This window comes from Mesocricetus auratus, unplaced genomic scaffold (assembly GCF_017639785.1).
Source record: "Mesocricetus auratus isolate SY011 unplaced genomic scaffold, BCM_Maur_2.0 Super-Scaffold_100003, whole genome shotgun sequence".
NCBI lineage: Eukaryota > Metazoa > Chordata > Mammalia > Rodentia > Cricetidae > Mesocricetus > Mesocricetus auratus.
Genome location: NW_024429188.1, coordinates 8,364,951 through 8,381,871, shown reverse-complemented (window position 1 = coordinate 8,381,871; position 16,921 = coordinate 8,364,951). Strand labels below are relative to the sequence as shown.

Sequence of the window (16,921 nt, the reverse complement as noted above, 5' to 3'; positions counted from 1 at the left end):
ACCCCTGAGCCTTAGATGTAGGAGCACCATTTTGGTGGGCTTGCTTTGTTTAGAGGCTTTTTGTTCTTGAGAATTTTTGTGTCTGTGTTCATCAAGGATATTGATCTTTAGTTTTCTGTTTTTATTGTGTCCTTATCCAGTTTGAGTATCAGAGTAATATGGACATCATAAAAATGAGTTTAGTAGTGTCCACTCCCTTTATAGTTTATGAGAACAGTTTTGGGGGCATTAGTGTTACTGTTCTTTGAACGTTGGGTAGAATTCACCAGTGAATACATCCAGTTTGGAGTTTCTTTGTTGGGAGACACTTTGTTACTGCTTCAACTTTGTAAGTTATTATGGATCTGTTTATCTTGTATAACATTGATTTCATTTTCATATCATATGTCTAGCAATTTATCCATTTGTTCTAGAGTTTCGGGGTGGTGGAATATAATTGTGGTTTGAGAGTATTTAATCTCTTGTTTGTTTTTAAGACAGGGTCCCTCTGTGTAGCTCTCACTGAACTAGAACTTGCTATATAGATCATATGTTCAAATATTTACCATTTTTATATCTTTGTGGTGCTTTGAATAAGAATGGCCCCCTTAGGTTCATATGTTTGAATGCTTGTTCTCAAGTTGGTGGAACTCTTTGGAAAGGATTAGGATATATGGTCTTGTTGGAGGTCCTTAGGTTTTTCAAAAGCCTACACCAGGCCCAGTCTACCTCTCTCTGCCTGCTGCCTGTGAATCAGGATGTAGCTCTCAGCTACTGCTCCCACCATGCTGATAATGGACTAAACCTCTGAATCTGTAAAGAAGCCCCAATTAAATGCTTTCTTTATTAGAGTTGCCTTGGTCATGATGTCTCTTCACAGCAATAGAACTGTGACTAAGACAATTTTCTTGTTGAATTGTTCCTTTTATTAATAAGCAGTGGCCTTCTTTATTTTTCTAATTTTGATTTGAAATATACTTTACCAAATTTATAGTTGCTATGCCAGCTTTTTTTCAGCTTCCACTTGCTTAGCAAATTGACTTTCTTGCTTTAGCTCTCAGTCTGTGAGTGTCTTTGCAAGTGACATCAGATACTTGGATCTTGGGGTGAGGGTAGTTTTGGTTTTTTGTTTTATTTTGATTTTAATTCAGTCAGCTAATTCTCTGCTTTTAACTGGAAAGCTAAGATAATTTCTATTTAAGGTTATTTTATAATTCTTATCATTTTGTTGGGTTTTTTCTTCTGGCTGCTTGTATTATTCTTTATTCTTTTCTATTTTCCTGCTTGTTTTTGGGGGCTTCCTGGTTGCTGTATTGGGCATAGGATTCTTTTCTAGTTCTTTGTTCTCAGGAAATTTATTCTCTGCTGTACTTTCATACTTGGCTGTATTTCTTCCTCCTCTGTGTTTAAGATTCTTTCAGCGTCTCCTGCAAGTTCTGGCACAGTGGTTGTGAATTACTTTTGCTTGCGTTTGTATTGAAATAACCTCCTTTCTATTTCAATTTTAAAAGATAGCTGTAATGGGTTGGTAGTTACTTCCTTTCACAGCCTGAAATATATACAATATTCTGTACTTCCTTGCCTTTTAGAGTTGATGAGTGGTTTGATGTTGTTCTAATGAATTTCCATTTATGAGTGAATTTTTTCTCTTACATCTTCTTTGTTTTATGTTTTTTATTTTTTATTTTTTTGAGAACAGGTTCTCATGTAACCCAGGTCATCCTTGAACTCCTAAACTTACTGAATCAACCTCCCAAATATTGGGATTATAGAAGTGAGCCACAACATTCACCTCTAATTTTCTTCAGAAAGGGATTAGTCATATTAGGTTAAGACTTGTTTTGTTTTGATTTCTGGTTTTTCAAGATAGAATTTCTCTTTGTAGCTCTGGCTGTCCTGGAACTCGCTCTGTAGACCAGGCTGGCCTTGAACTCATGCAGATCCACCTGCCTCTACCTCCCGAGTGCTGGGATTAAAGGTGTGCACCACCACCTGCTGGTTCAGCCTATTTTCTTATATCACTCAGGCCCACCAGTCCTAAGATGATAGCACCCACAGTGAGCTGGGCCCTCCCACATCAATCATTAGTCAAGAAAATTCCCCCACAGGCCAATCTGGTGGAAACATTTTCTCTTTTGAGGTTCTCTCAATGACTCTAACTTGTGTAAAGTTGACAGAAAACTCACCAGGACAGAGTCGCATTCCCTCTTCTGGCCTCTGTACACACAGGGCATACACTTCCAGACCTGCACACATACACATAAATAAAACTAAAGATAAATATCTATCTATCTATTTATTTACTTATGTGTGTATGTGTGTTTCTGAGTGTGGTTTTGTGCTTCTGGTTACAGAGCTTGTGGAAGCCAGAAGAAGGCATTGGTTGGATCCCCTGGAGCTGGAATTACAGGCAATTGTGAACCAAGCAAGGTTGCTGGAAACTGAACTGGGGTCCTCTGGAAGAACAGTATGAACTCTTAACTGCTGAGACAGCTCTCTAGCCCCAAAGGTAAATCTTTTTAAAATACATTTAAAATTATATTCAACAAATAAAAAAAGAATCTATATTATACATACGGCTATAAAGGTAATTTATTGAAAACTCAAGAATCTACCACTCCATACAAGAGTGACATTAATGACAGCATGTCCTTGCCTGTCTGCCCCATCAAAATCACCACTGTAGCCAGGCATGGTGGTACTTGCCTTTAATCCCAGCACTGGAGAGGCAAAGATGGGTGGATCTCTATGAGTTTCAAGCTAACCAGGGCTACATAGTGAGACCCTCTCTTAAAAACAGGTTGCCACTGGGGCTGGAGAGATGGCTCAGAGGTTAAGAGCACTGACTGTTCTTCCAGAGGTCCTGGTTCAATTCCCAGCACCCACACAGCAGCTCACAACTGCCTGTAACTCCAGTTCCAGGGGTTCTGACACCATCACACAGACATACATGCAGGCGAAACACCAATGTACATAAAATAAAAACAGAAATCATTAAGCTGGGTGTCGATGGGGCATGCCATTAGAAACAGAAACACACAAACCAACAAAAAAAAAACAGGTTGCCACCCCTAAATTTGTGTTTCACATTAACCTGCTGTTTGGACATGTGGACTTTTTTTCGAATCTGTGGGACTGTTTAACCAATACATTGCTTATTTGACTTGGTTGTAAGCTTCTGAAAAATAGTATCATACTTGTGTGACCTTTTTCTTGGAGAGACATGAACAAATGTTTCTTCATCCCCAGTAGGACACTGTCAATGGACTAAAGAAATTATTCCACCCAAGTCTAGCTTGATGATCTGTAGTTACTTGTCTCCTTGCTATGACGAAATACCTGACAATGCAGCTTAAGGAAGGAAAGGCTCATTTTGACATGCAGTTTGAGTAGAGCCTATCTTTGTCTTAGTTTACTTTCTATTGCTGTGGTCAACACCATGACCAAAAACAACTTGGGGAGGAAAGGGTTTATTTCATATTACCACTTCCAGTTTATCATGAAGGGAAGTTGGGACGCTGGAAGAAGAAATCAAAGCAGAAGCCGTGGAGGAGCGCTGCTTAATGGCATGTCCTCCATAGCTTCCTCAGCCTGCTTTTCTTTTCCTTTTCTAACTTTTAAATTTTAATATATTTTAATTAAAATGTAATTACATTTTCCTCTTCCTTTTCCTTTCCCCCCTGCAATCCTGACTTTTCCTCACTCCAACTCCCCCGCAAATTGATGGCCTCTTTTTCTGTATTATTATTATATACACACATGTACAAATAGGTTACATTCAACCCCCTGAGTTTGTTTTCCTATGTGTCTATGTGTGTACACATGATATCAGGACTGACCACTTTGTATTACTTTGCCAGATAGGGGCCTCATCCCCGGGAGAGGCTATATTTTCCCTCTATCAGCAGTCATTAGTCCCTTGTAGTTCTTTATCCAGGAGTGAGACTATGAGGTTTTACCCCCTTTCCTGTTGGCATGTCTGTTAATATTGTCATTGTTCAGGTCTTGTTTAGACAGCCATTTTCTCTGTTTTTGATTTTTGAGATGGTTTCTCTGTGTAACAGCCCTGGCTGTCCTGGAACTAGCTCTGTAGACCAGAGTGGCCTTGAACTTGCAGAGATCCGCCTGCCTCTGCCTCCCAAGTGCTGGGGTTAAAGGTGTTCGATACCACTACCCTGCTAGACAACCATTTTAAGAGACAAAGTCTCACAGCAGACTTAACTGATCTTTTGACTCTTGCAATCTTTTTGCCTCCTCTTCTGCAATGTTGCCTGAACCTTAGTTGCAGAAGTTGTGTTGAGGATGTATTCCTTGTGACTGGGTTCCCTATGATCCCTTGATCTCTACATTGTGTCCAGAAAAATGAAATTTTCAGGTAAATTGATGGAATTTGAAAAGATTATACTGAGTGAGGTAGCCCAGACCCACAAACATAAATGCCACGTGTTCTCTCTTTTCTACCATTCCTAGATCCAAGTCTTTAGATATGACTTTATGATATGGAATAAGCAGAGAAACTGAGAAACTCTAAAGAAACCTTGGGGTTAAGGAGGCTATGTGGGTAATAGCAGGGTATAGGTGAAATGACATGGGAAATGGGGAGGGGGCCCTCTAATTGGGGAGAGGGAGGAAGATCAATAAAGATAGATGGAAGAGAGAAATATATATATATATACATACACATATATATCTATATATATGTGTATATATATATATATATATTCCTAAACAAGTTCTGCCACTTTGACTGGCACTGATCCCCACAAGAGTCATAGATTACCTAACAAAACCCCAGTACTAGGCATGAGAATCCTCGGTTCCAGTTGTTGGTCAGGGTAGTCCAAATGACTCTTGCCCTTGGTTGCCTCTTAGAGGTTGAAGATAAGTCCATACTGCTGAAGAAATCACACTCTTAGAGACAGGACTTGGATTATTTGAGTTGGATCTAACCTGAAAGCCTCATTCTTGAGGTCTGGCTTCCATAGTACCAGAAAGTACTATGTAAACTGCCAAGGGAGGGAAGCAATCAATCTATCCAGTTGTGGTGCCTGTGAACCACAAAACTGACCACAATGGTAAGATAGCTCTAAAGGAGCAATAGTGGTGTTCGTATCTTGGTGGTAATTAGACAGCAGCTGTCTAATTGGACTTAAGACCCCCTCAACAGGAGAAAAATCGCAACTGGTACTAGAAACCTAGCCAACTTCCTAGGATTAGTGAGGTCATGGATCTTAGAGAAGAACTGCCTACCACCACTTTACTAGACCACATAATTCCTACTGCATTCTAAATAGTTATCCTTTTACCCACAGAGAAGTAAGTGTAGCTCTCATCCCTTGTCAAAGAAACTTCTCTTTTACCACACAGAGACCATTACAGAAAACACTAGACGCAATGAAGAGATCAACAAACTACTTTCTTCTATACAACTCAGGACCAACTTCCCAGAAGTAGTACTGCCTGCCGCTGCCCCCCCCACACACACACACACATCAATCATTAGTTAAGAAAATGCCCTACAAGCCGGCGGTGGTGGCGCACGCCTTTAATCCCAGCACTCTGGAGGCAGAGGCAGGCAGATCTCTGTGAGTTCGAGACCAGCCTGGTGTATAAGAGCTAGTTCCAGGACAGGCTCCAAAGCTACACAGAAAAACCCTGTCTCGAAAAACCAAAAGCCCTACAGACTTGCCTATAGCCACATTTTATGGAGGTTTTTTCTCAATTGAGATTCCCTCTTCCCAGATGTCTCTAGTTTATATCAAGTTGACCAGGACAATCATGGCAACAAGAGTTTGGATTTATTTAGTTCAGGACTTAGCCCATTACCATACTACCACCCACATTTAGGGTGAGTCTTCTCACCTCAGTTATCTTAATCTAGCTAATCCTGAACAGATTTGTCCAGACTTGTCTCTTCGGTGACTCCTCATCCTGTCAAGTTGACAATTAATCATCACAAGTCCATCCCTCGTCAACTTGACACCCAAACATTATCACTTTCAAATGACTTTTTCACCCCCTATCCCTAAAGTGTTGTGGACATCTCACAGTGCAAAATGTATTCAAAGTCCCTATTGTCTTTAACAGTTTCAACACCATTAAAAAGTTCAAAGTCTAGCCAGGTGATAGTGGTGCAAGCCTTTAATACCAGCGCAGAGGAGGCAGAGGCAGGTGGATCTGTGTGAGTTCAATGCCAGCATGATCTACAAAGCAAGTTCCAGGAAAGCCAGGGCTTTTACACAGAGAAATCACATCTTGAAAAAACAAACAAACAAGAAAGTTCAAAGTCTGTATCTCATTTCAGAGTCGCATCTTTTGCTTCATTTGGTTGTAGTTCATTATCAATGATGTGTAACATTTCAGGTGATAAAACAAATAATCCATGTTTCTCTTGATAGACATTTGGGTCCTTTCCAGCTTTTTTTCTCCTATGAACAACACTACTTAATGTTCTTGTCCATGTCTCTGCTTCCTATATACAGATTCCCATATACCTAGGTATAAGGTATGGAATGGAGTTGCTGGCTAAAAAGATATATGAAAGTTTAGCCTCACAGGGTTCAGTCAAACCATTTTCTAAAAGGTGATACAATTTATGCTCTTTTGCAATGAATGAAAGATTCTATTGATCCATACCCTCATCTACTTGCTATAATACCACCTATATATGATATAATATATATTAATATAGACTCAGCATCCTAGTTATCATCCACAACTGATCATCTTTTCCTGGTTATTGATCATATTTCCTCTTTTTGCTAAAGAACTATTACTATCTTTCATATATTTGAATTTTTAAGTTTTTAAATTTTTTTCTTTTTTTTTTATTTATTTTTCAGTTTAAATTTAGATAAGAAACAAGGTTACTTCACAAGTCAGATCCAGGTCCCTCTCCCTTTCCCTCCCCTCCTCCCGTGCCCTCCCCCCAACCCTCCCCATTATCCCTTCATTCCCTCCAGGGAGGGTGAGGACCTCCATGGGGGTGTCCATAGTCTGTCATTTCATATAGGGCAGGGCCTAGACCCTTCCCCAAGAGTTCAGGGTGAGAGTGCACCTCACATTGTTTGATGGGAGTCCAAAGTCCGTGTGTATACTCGGGATGGGTACTGATCTGCTGCCCAAGGCTCAATAGATTACCTAGGCCTCCTCAAAGTTTTTAAATTTTTATTTAAACAATTTTATTAAAGACAATATTATTTTACATACCAATCCCAGTTACCTTTCCCTCCCATCCATCCTCCCATGCTCCCCACCTAACACCCCCATCCACTCAGGGAGGGTGAGGCCTCCCTTGGGGGAATAATCAAACTCTGCCACATCATTTGGGGCAGGACCTAGGCCATCCCCCTCATATCTAGGCTGACAGAGTATTCCTCCATAGGGAATGGGCTCCCAAAGTCCGTTTGTACACTAGGGATAAATACTGATCCACTACCAGGGGGCCCAAAGATTGTCCAGTCCTCCAAACTGACACCCACATTCAAGGGGTCTGGGTCGGTCCTATGCAGGTTTCCCAGCTATCAGTCTGGGGTCCATGAGCTCCCTCTTGTTCAGGTCAGCTGTTTCTGTGGGTTTCCCCTGCATGGTCTTGACCTCTTTGCTCATCACTCCTCCCTCTCTACAACTGGATTCCAGGAGTTCAGCTCAGTGCTTGACTCTGAATCTCTGCTTCTGCTTCCATCAGCTAATGGATAAAGGCTCTAGGATGGTAGTCATCAATATCATTATCAGGGAAGGGCATTTAAGGTAGCCTCTCGACTATTGCTTAGATTCTTAGTTGGGGTCATCCTTGTGGATCCTTGGACATTTCCCTAGTACCAGATTTCTCTTTAAACCTATAATGGCTCCCTCTATTAAGGTATCTTTTTTCCCCTCTCCTTTTCTATTCTTCCCCCAACAGTTTTATTGATTTGTAGGAATTCTTTTGCTTTGGATTCTCATAATATGTTGGGTTGTGTGTGTCAAATCTTTTCTCTTTGTCTGGTCAGGGTTACTATTGCTGCAGTAAAACACCATGACCAAAAGCAAGTTGGGGAGCAAAGGGATTATTTGACTTACACTTCCACATTGCTGTTCATCACTGAAGGAAGTCAGGACAGGCACTCAAACAGGGCAGGAACCTGAAGGCAGGAGCTGATACAGAGGTTATGGAGGGTGCTGACTGGCTTGCTTCCCCTGGCTTGCTCAGCCTGCTTTCTTATGGAACCCAGGACCACCAGCCCAGAGACCCATAATGGCTGGTCTCTGCCCCATAAATGGCACGTTAAGAAAATGCCCTACAGACTTGCCTGCAGCCTGAGCTTATGGAGACATTTTCTCAGTTGAGGGTCCCTTCTCAAATGATTCTAGCCTGTGCCAAATTGACACAAAACTAGCCAGCATGCTCTTCATTTGTGGCTTTGTGCTTTATTGTATCTTTCCATAAACTGATTTTTCCCCTGTAATGCTGAGGGGTGAAGCTAGAGCTCTATAACCTCACCAGGGCTAGCCACCTGCCTCTACCTCCCAAATGCTAGGATTAAAGATGTGTATAACCATGCCCACTCTTCTTTAGATTTTTTTTATTTTAAAAACACCTTTGAATCCAGTTGTTGCAGTTTATAAGATTTGGGGAATTACAGTGACTATATAAATCAGTTTGAAGATAATTTGATACTTATTAAGTTGAGTCTTCTTGGCTATAACTTTGACATATTCTTTTATTTTAAATAAATTCTTGCATGTGTTTTTCTAAGTGATAGATTTTTTTAAATAATTGTATTAAGCATATAGCATCCAGTATAATTCCTAGGCAATTTCCCATCCAAGTACTAACCAAGCCTAACTCTGCTTAACTTCTGACATTAGACAAAATCAGCCTGTTCAGGGTGGTATGGCTGTTGATGTGTTAGGATTTTTTATATAAAGCTTTTTGTATATTATGAGATTACCCCTTCATATTTTGTGAATTTCTGTGCTGTAATAGGTGGAATTTTTTTATTCTCGTGGTATGAGGTATTAAAGTCAAAACCTCATGGTAGTAAACCTAGCTATTCCTCCAACCCAAGATATTTTCACTTAGTATGTTTTTTATCCAGTTTCTAGGTATGTAAAAATGAAATGGATTTGTATTGATAGTATAATCATTCACTCTGTAAACTATTGCAGCTGCTGCTGCTGTTATGGTTTTTGGTAAGAGTCTCACTGTTCAATCCATGTTTACCTGGAATTTGCTATAAAGCCCAAGCTGACCTCAAACTGTGATCCTCCTGCCTCAACCCCCCAGTACTGGAATTTACAGGTATGTGTCTCTACATTCTACATGTCTGCACTTTACATTTTGTAGTAATTCAAGTTGTACAGAAAAGTTAGCAAAGTTAGTAAGCAGAGAGTTGCTACAGGAACTTCTTAAACCTTACTGTGATTTTTTTTAACTAAGAGAGCAACATTAATATATCCCTATTAACTAGATATAAGACTTACAAGAATCTGTCATTGGGTGGTGGTGGCACATGCCTTTAATCCCAGCACTCCAGAGGCAGAGGCAGGCGGATCTCTTTGAGTTAGTGGCAAACTTGGTCTACAAAACAAGTTTCAGGACAGCTAAGGCTACACAGAGAAACCCTGTCTCAAAAAAAAAGTTTTTCCTACCATTGTCCAGTTCAAAATACTACCTTGTATTTACTTGTCATATTTCCATAGTGTTCTCTGACCTAAGACAATTTCTCTATTGGTCCCCTTTTTCAATGATTTTAATTTTTCTGAAATTAATATATAGTTATGTCATTCCCTGTTCCCTTTCCTCCTTCCAACCCCTCCCATGTTTCTCCCACCATTTCTCCCTCTTAAGTTCATGGTCTCCTTTTCTTTGTTGTTGTTACCTACATAACTATGTATATGCATAAATACACGAATACAATTTACTCAGTCTATTTAGTATTACTTAAAAGTATATGATTTCAAGACTGACCAATTGGTTTGGGATAACCAATTAGGGGACTCATCCCTGGGGAAGACTATATTCTCAGAATTTCTTAGTCATTGCATAGTTGTTTATTTAGGGATGGGGCCCTGTATGATTTCCCCCTTCCATGTTAACATGTCTATTGGTGTTGTACTTGTTCAGGTCTTATTTAGGCAGCCATGTTAATGAGACTTTGTGGGTGAAGCCACCATATGATTTCTAGGTGACACAATCTCACAGCAGATATTCTAGTCCTTTGGCTCTTAGAATCTTTCTGCCATGATGTTCCCTGAGCCCTAGTTGTACAAGTTGTGCTGTAGATGTATCTATTGTGGCTGGGTACTCCATGATCAGTTTTTTTGGTTGTTTGTTTATTTTGTATTTTGACTGGCTGTGGTTTTCTACAATGCTCTCCATGTGCTGGAAAGAGAAGTTTCTTTGATGAGGTGTGAGAGGTACAATTCTCTGCGGGCGTAAGGATAAGTATTTAGAATGCAGTAGGAATTATGCTGGTTTAGTAAAGTGGTAGGAGGAGGTTCTCTTGTAAGATCCATGACCTCACTGGCTCCAAAAAGGTGGGTAGTTTTTAGTATTGGGCATGATTTCCCTCTGTTTAGTGGGCCTTAAGTCCAATTAGAAAGTTATTGGTTACACCAAGATAGTGAATGCCACTATCACACCTTTAGGGTTATCTTGTCATGCTGTCAGTGTTGTGGTTCATAGGCATCACAGCTGGGTAGGACTATTGATGGCTTTCCTCCCTTAGAACCTTGCATGGTACCTTCCAGTCCTAAAGGAAGTTACTCCTTAGGAAGGAGGCTTTCAGGGCAGATCCAGCTCAGATCACACAGATTCTATGTCCAAAGCATAAGTGTCTTTTTTCCAAGACAGGGTTTCTCTGTTGCTTTGGAAGCTGTCCTGGAACTTGCTCTGTAGTCCAGGCTGGCCTCAAACTCACAGAGATCCGCCTGCTTCTGCCTCTGCCTCAATATAGGGTGCTGGATCCCCTGGAACTGGAGTCATAGGCTGTTGTGATTCACCTGCTATGAATGCTGGGATCTGAATTTTAGTACTTTGCAAAAGCAGTAAGCACTGTTAACCACTGAACAATCTCTCCAGCCCCTCATTCTTGGTTTTTAAGGACTTCTTTGCCTTCTTGCACTACAAGTTACTCTAGAGTCATCTTGCTGTTTTCTAAGGCAGTCCTTGATTCAGCCATTTCTCAAGATGTCTTCTTTCTCATATTTTTGTTTTGTTTTATTTCAAGACAGGGTTTCTCTGTGTAGTTATGGAGCCTGTCCTGGAACTCGGTCTATAAACCAGACTGGCCTCAAACTCACAGAGATCCGCCTGCCTCTGCCTCCCGAGTTCTGGGATTAAAGACTTGCACAGTCAGGACCCGGCTTCTTTTGTATTTTCTATATTGACATCCTTGTGAACTATTAATAATGAAAGGTATTTTTTCCTTTTTAGTTTTTGTGCCTTTAATATATTTTTCTTGTTTTAATGAGCTGTCCAGAACATCTAGTACAATTTTGAATAGAAAGTTTATAAAAGCATTCCTCAATTGTATATTTTCGAGGAAACATTAAGTTTTCCTTATTTAGAACAATATTGCTCATCTGGTTTCTACAGGTTTCATCAGGTTAAGCAAATTTCATCCTATTTCTCTATACTAAGAAGTTTTTATTGTTTTAAACCATGAAAGTGTGTTGGACTATTTTTAAAATCAAATACCTCTTCTGTTTCCTAGAATGAATATATTTTGTCTCCAATAGCCTGATAATGTGGCCCAATTAAATTTATAGACTTTTCTCATACTAGAACAATTTTGCATTTTTTAAAAGATTTATACATGGGGACTAGAGTGGTAGCCCATTAGTTAACAGCACTGTTGCTCTTCTAGAGGACTCAAGTTCAATTCCTAGCACCACATGGTAGCTAAAAACTCGGGACCAAACTCCCTCTTCTGGCCTCTACAAGCGCTAAGCATGCACATGGTGCATATATATGCAAAACACTAATGAACATAAAATAAAAATTAATTAATTAAGGATTATGTATGCATGTACACCATGTGCACGCTTAGTACCTGCAGAGGCCAGAAGAAGATGTTTGTTGTATCCTCTGGAACCAGAGTTATGATTTATAGCTGTCATGCAGCTACTGGGAATGGAACCCAGGTCCTCTGCAAGAGCAGCAAGTATTCTTAACAGCTGAGCCATCTCTCCAGCTCCTCCCTTTTTCTCTGTTTTAAATGAGAAATTTGAAATGTGCTTTCACAGCTTGTTTTATGTTACAGTTTATATCTGAAATGGGTATACACAAATCCTAACCAAGACTTTGTAATAATGTGTCCATCAAATCTTTAACAGTCACTCACCAACAGCAGATAAAATACTTAAAACCAGTTCTTAAATCGTTCCACGATGTTTAACAGCTAAAATAATGAAAGATTTTATTTCGTTTCACTGACAAATAAATTGTTGGAATTTCCATGATAATGTGAGTAGATTTCAAATCCATCTCATCTCTTTTGTATTAACTATTTCAAAATAATGATGAAGCTCTTATTTGCAGAACCTCCACCACAATTAGAACCATCACCCTGCAGCTAGATTGGACGTCATTAAAAGGGCTCATCAGGAGTACCTCATATTCATGAAGACAGAGTTTCAGGGTCTCTGCCTGGAACTACACCCTCCAGAAGCCCCAGCTTGGCTCCCCTGCACCCAACCCCATCCCAGCCAGTTACAGCTTGCACTGTGCTTGGTGTTCCTTGGAAACTGCAACACAGACTCCTCCGACTGCTCCACCGGCCCTCCGTACTCAATGAGCAGAAGAACGCAGAAGCTGGCTCCAGAGGCGGCCGTGCAGATGGCAGAGCTCCTCGCTGGCCTTGCTTAGCACCTTCACCACAGAACAGCCACTGAGGGCCAGAGCTGTGCTCGCCACTCACAGTGACTACAAAGAGCTTTGTTGGTCCGTGTCACGTGATCCGGGCCACCCTCTAAAGATCCCTCCGGAGAAGGCTCCACTAAAAACAGGTGATCTTCATAGGCTCTTTACTGCCTTGAGTCCTACCTGGACTCCCCTAGGGCTGCAGAGATTAGTATCTCTTCACCTATCTCTAGTCCACATCCCCACTGGAAAACTCGGTAGACTATTATCATTTTTATTCTTTCGGTGAGAAGAGTTTTAAGTATTGCTTCAGTCCCTTCCATAGTTATAGTACTACTGAGAATTTAATTTTGTCTCTTTTGGTTATAGTTTTAGATATAGTCTCTTAGGAATTGTTCCATTTTGTCTGTTTTCAAATTCACTGGCCTGAAGTTCCATTTTGAAATTCTCTGCTATATATAATCTGTAGCAATGTCTCCTTTTTCATTGCTAATACTGGTTATCTGTGCCTTGTCCCTTTTTTTCTTGATCAATCTCACCAGAGGCCTGTCGATTTTATTAGTCTTCACGAAGAACCAACTTTTGGCTTTGTTGCTCCTCTGTATTGTGTCTTTGTTCTCTATTTCTTTCATTTCTGCTCTTATCTTTTTTGACCTCCTTCCTTCCACATTTTTTGGATTTATTCTGCTGTTATTTTTCTGATTTCTTAAACCGTATATTAAGCTCGTTCATTTTCAGTCTTTTTTTTTCCCCTTTTTCTGTTTGCTTGCTGTTTGTGTTTCTTTGAGTCCAGGCTAAGCTCAGTTTCATGACAGTGTCCCTGGTGCAGCAATTACAGACATGAGGCACTGAGCCTAGCTCTCAGCCTCTCTTGTTTTCTAATTTATATATTTAAAAACTACAAATTTCCTGCTAATGTTACTTTCCTACATGATCATATGTGGTAGTAATTGCATTGTTGTTCAGTTCCAATAACTTCAACATATCTATTATCATTACTTCTCTGACTCATTAATTATACAGAAGTATGTTTTTAAGTTCCCAAATGTTTGGGGGGATTTTAAGTTTGTTCTACTATTGAAATCTACTATTATGTTCAGATGATGTGGTCTATGTGATAACTGAAATTTATTGAGACTTGTTCTATTGCTTAGTACATGATTGATGATTATTATTGTTTCCTATGTGCTCTATAATGTATGTCCTCTAATTATTGGATATTGTTAGAATTTCCAAGATAATGTGTGTCTACTAGCAACTATCTTATTCAAGTTGTATTTATCTAAACTGATTGTTTTTGTTATGACCTACCAATAGTTTTTAAAACGAACTCTGACACTGAAGTTGTCTGTTTTCTTCTTATAGTTTCCTTTTTTAACGTAAATTAAGAATTGTTATATTTCTCGTAAATGTGTAATATTCCTCTCTATTCCTAAATAATAGAGGAATTCTGCTAGATTACCTTGTTAATGTAACAGCACAAGCTTTTCTTCTTGTTGGGGTTTGTGTGGCATAATTTTCTATCTTTTTACTTTTAAGAAGTTTTTACACCTTTGTGTTTTAATTATATCTCTTGAAAACAGCATATGGTTGGATATTTTTTTAAAAAATCTAATCTAAGGCTGGGTGTGGTGATGCACACCTTTAATCCCAGCACTTAGGAGGCTGAGGCAGGTGGATCTCTGTGCATTTGAGGCCAGCCTGGTCTACACAGTGAGTTTAAGGCCGGTAAGAGCTATATACAGTGAGACCCTGTCTCAGAAAAAAAAACTTATCTGATGACCTCTGCCTTTAAAAATTGGCAAGTTTAGTTTACATTTGCTGCAGGATGTTTGAACATGTGTCTACCATCACTTTGATATTTTTGGTTTTCCATTGCTTTTTGTATATTTAATTTTCTCTTTTCTCGCCTGCTTTTTTAGTTTTAAGTTTTTTTCTTCCTGTTAGGATTTATTTTTCTATTCTTTGACTATCCTTGAAATTCTAGCATGTGTGTTTAACTTACAAAGTTTAAACAACATTTTCAGTATATCTTGAAGAATGTGAGAAGCTTAGAAACTAACGATTTTAGTCATTCCTCTCCTGACCACTTGATTTTGTTTTCAAGTATGTAAATTTATTCCTTGGCTTTTGTTTTTTTCTTTTGGAATCTCACAATTATGTATTATCTGTATTATTTTATGTAGAATGGCAGTATTTGTTCTGATTTACATGCATACATTCTTGCATCTCAGACCCCCTTAATGCCATCATTTTCTTTCATTGTGAATACAGTGTTTATTCTGTTAGTTCAGATCTCTTGATATTAAACTCACCAGTCTTTGTTGTATGTAAAAAGCTTTATCTTTCTCCTTAGACGAATTTGCACAATTTTAAAATACACGTATCCGTTCTCTTTGGCTGTGAGACGTATGCCTTGTTGCCTTTAAAAAGCACACTGTCAGTCTAGTCGTGGTTTGGTTTCATTTGTTTTCTGAGTGGGGTGCGCAGGCAGTACTGTGGTTTCATTCTAACGTGTTTGGACTTGTTTCTCTTTATTCATTCTACTTTTGAACTGTGTGTGTTTCATGGCTTAGTAGAAGCATGATTTTTTTTTATAATTTCTGGAAATTTCTCAACTATTGGATTCTTTGTTTTTTTTCCTCAGAATCCAGTTACTTCTATTCGTTTACTTTCTAATTTATCTAGTTATCTCCAGTTAAGTCTCTTGTTGCTTGTTCACCTTTGTGATTACATCTGCTATTTATTAAGTATGATTTTTTGTTAAATCAGTACTTGCTTTTTCATGAGTGTGACATTATAAATATTGTTCAAATCTGAGCAACACAGCACACTGATTATAGCACCTTGATTGTGAAGCACCTGTTACTATTTTTTATTTTTATTTTATTTTATTTGGTGTTTCAGGACAGGGTTTCTCTGTGAAACAGTCCTGGCACTAATTCTTAGTAATTCTACAAGAATTAAAAATTCTTCTTAGAAATTATTTGTGATACCCAAATCAGATTATGCCTCTATTCTGCTCAAAACTTTTCCACGTCCGCCAGTTCCATCAGTACAGAAGTCAGAGTCGTCTCCATGGCCCAGATGTTCCTACACAGTCTAGTTCCTTTCCCTCCCTGAGCTCATTGCTATCTCGCTCTTCTCTAGCGATGCTGGCCTTTCTCCTATTCCTCAAGCATGCTAGGAACCTTCCATCCAGGACCTTTGTATTTGCTGTTTTCACTCCCTGGAACACCCTTCCTCTCAAATAATCTGATGATTTGACCAAGTATTTCCTTTATGTTCAAATGGTACCTTCCTAGAGAAGTGTTTCCTAATTAACATATATAAAGTGGCCCAATTACTCTCCATGTTGTGTCTTATCCTATTTTATGGTATGTCTTCTACAAAGCACCAATCACTACTTGGTATATTTTGTATTTATTTATTGTGGTTAGTGTTTGTGTCTACCAAATAGACTGTAAGCACCTCAAAGCAGAGATTTCTATGTTGTTTACTGCTGTGCCCCCAGTGTCAACAACAGTGTGTAATAATATTCAGTGAACATTCAATAAAATATTTGTGGAATAAAGTGAATAAATGACTGACCTTATTATTTAATATGAAAAATGTCCACAGAAATACTCAGAGGAGTAGAGTAAGCATAAAGGCCTTTACTGGCACGATAGGGAGCATAAATGCCATTATTCACAAGAGTGGTGGGTAAAAAGGCACATGGAGGACAACTCCTGGGTTATCTGGAGTAGCAGGTTCACAAATGGCAGTATCATGCAAAGCCTTGTGGGTTTTTCCCCCGAGACAGGGTTTCTCTGTAACAGCACTGGCTGTCCTGGAACTCGCTCTGTGGACAGAGCTCACAGAGATCCACCTGCCTCTGCCTCCCAAGTGCTGGGATTAAAGGTGTGCGCCACCACCACCCAAGAAACCCAGTATTCTTTGTGACTTGAGTCTACACTACCTGCTCCAACAAACAGGACTGGCTCGGTTTTAATCAGCCCTCAAATTGTCATACCCTCCTGTTACTTTGTGCAAGCAAAGCCCGGCTCTCTTCCCTTCTCTTGCCTTGTGAGGCACTGCTTCTTGGTTCTCAGG

At 39.5% G+C, this 16,921-nt stretch overlaps 1 long non-coding RNA gene across 1 annotated transcript; it reads left to right on the top strand.

Annotated features, from left to right (window-relative positions):
* The first annotated feature begins 2,426 nt into the window (after positions 1-2,426).
* On the top strand, positions 2,427-16,405 carry LOC110339269. The gene is made up of 2 exons (XR_002381385.2): positions 2,427-2,488; positions 12,506-16,405. It is a non-coding gene; the product is annotated as an uncharacterized LOC110339269 (long non-coding RNA).
* Positions 16,406-16,921: the final 516 nt, after the last annotated feature.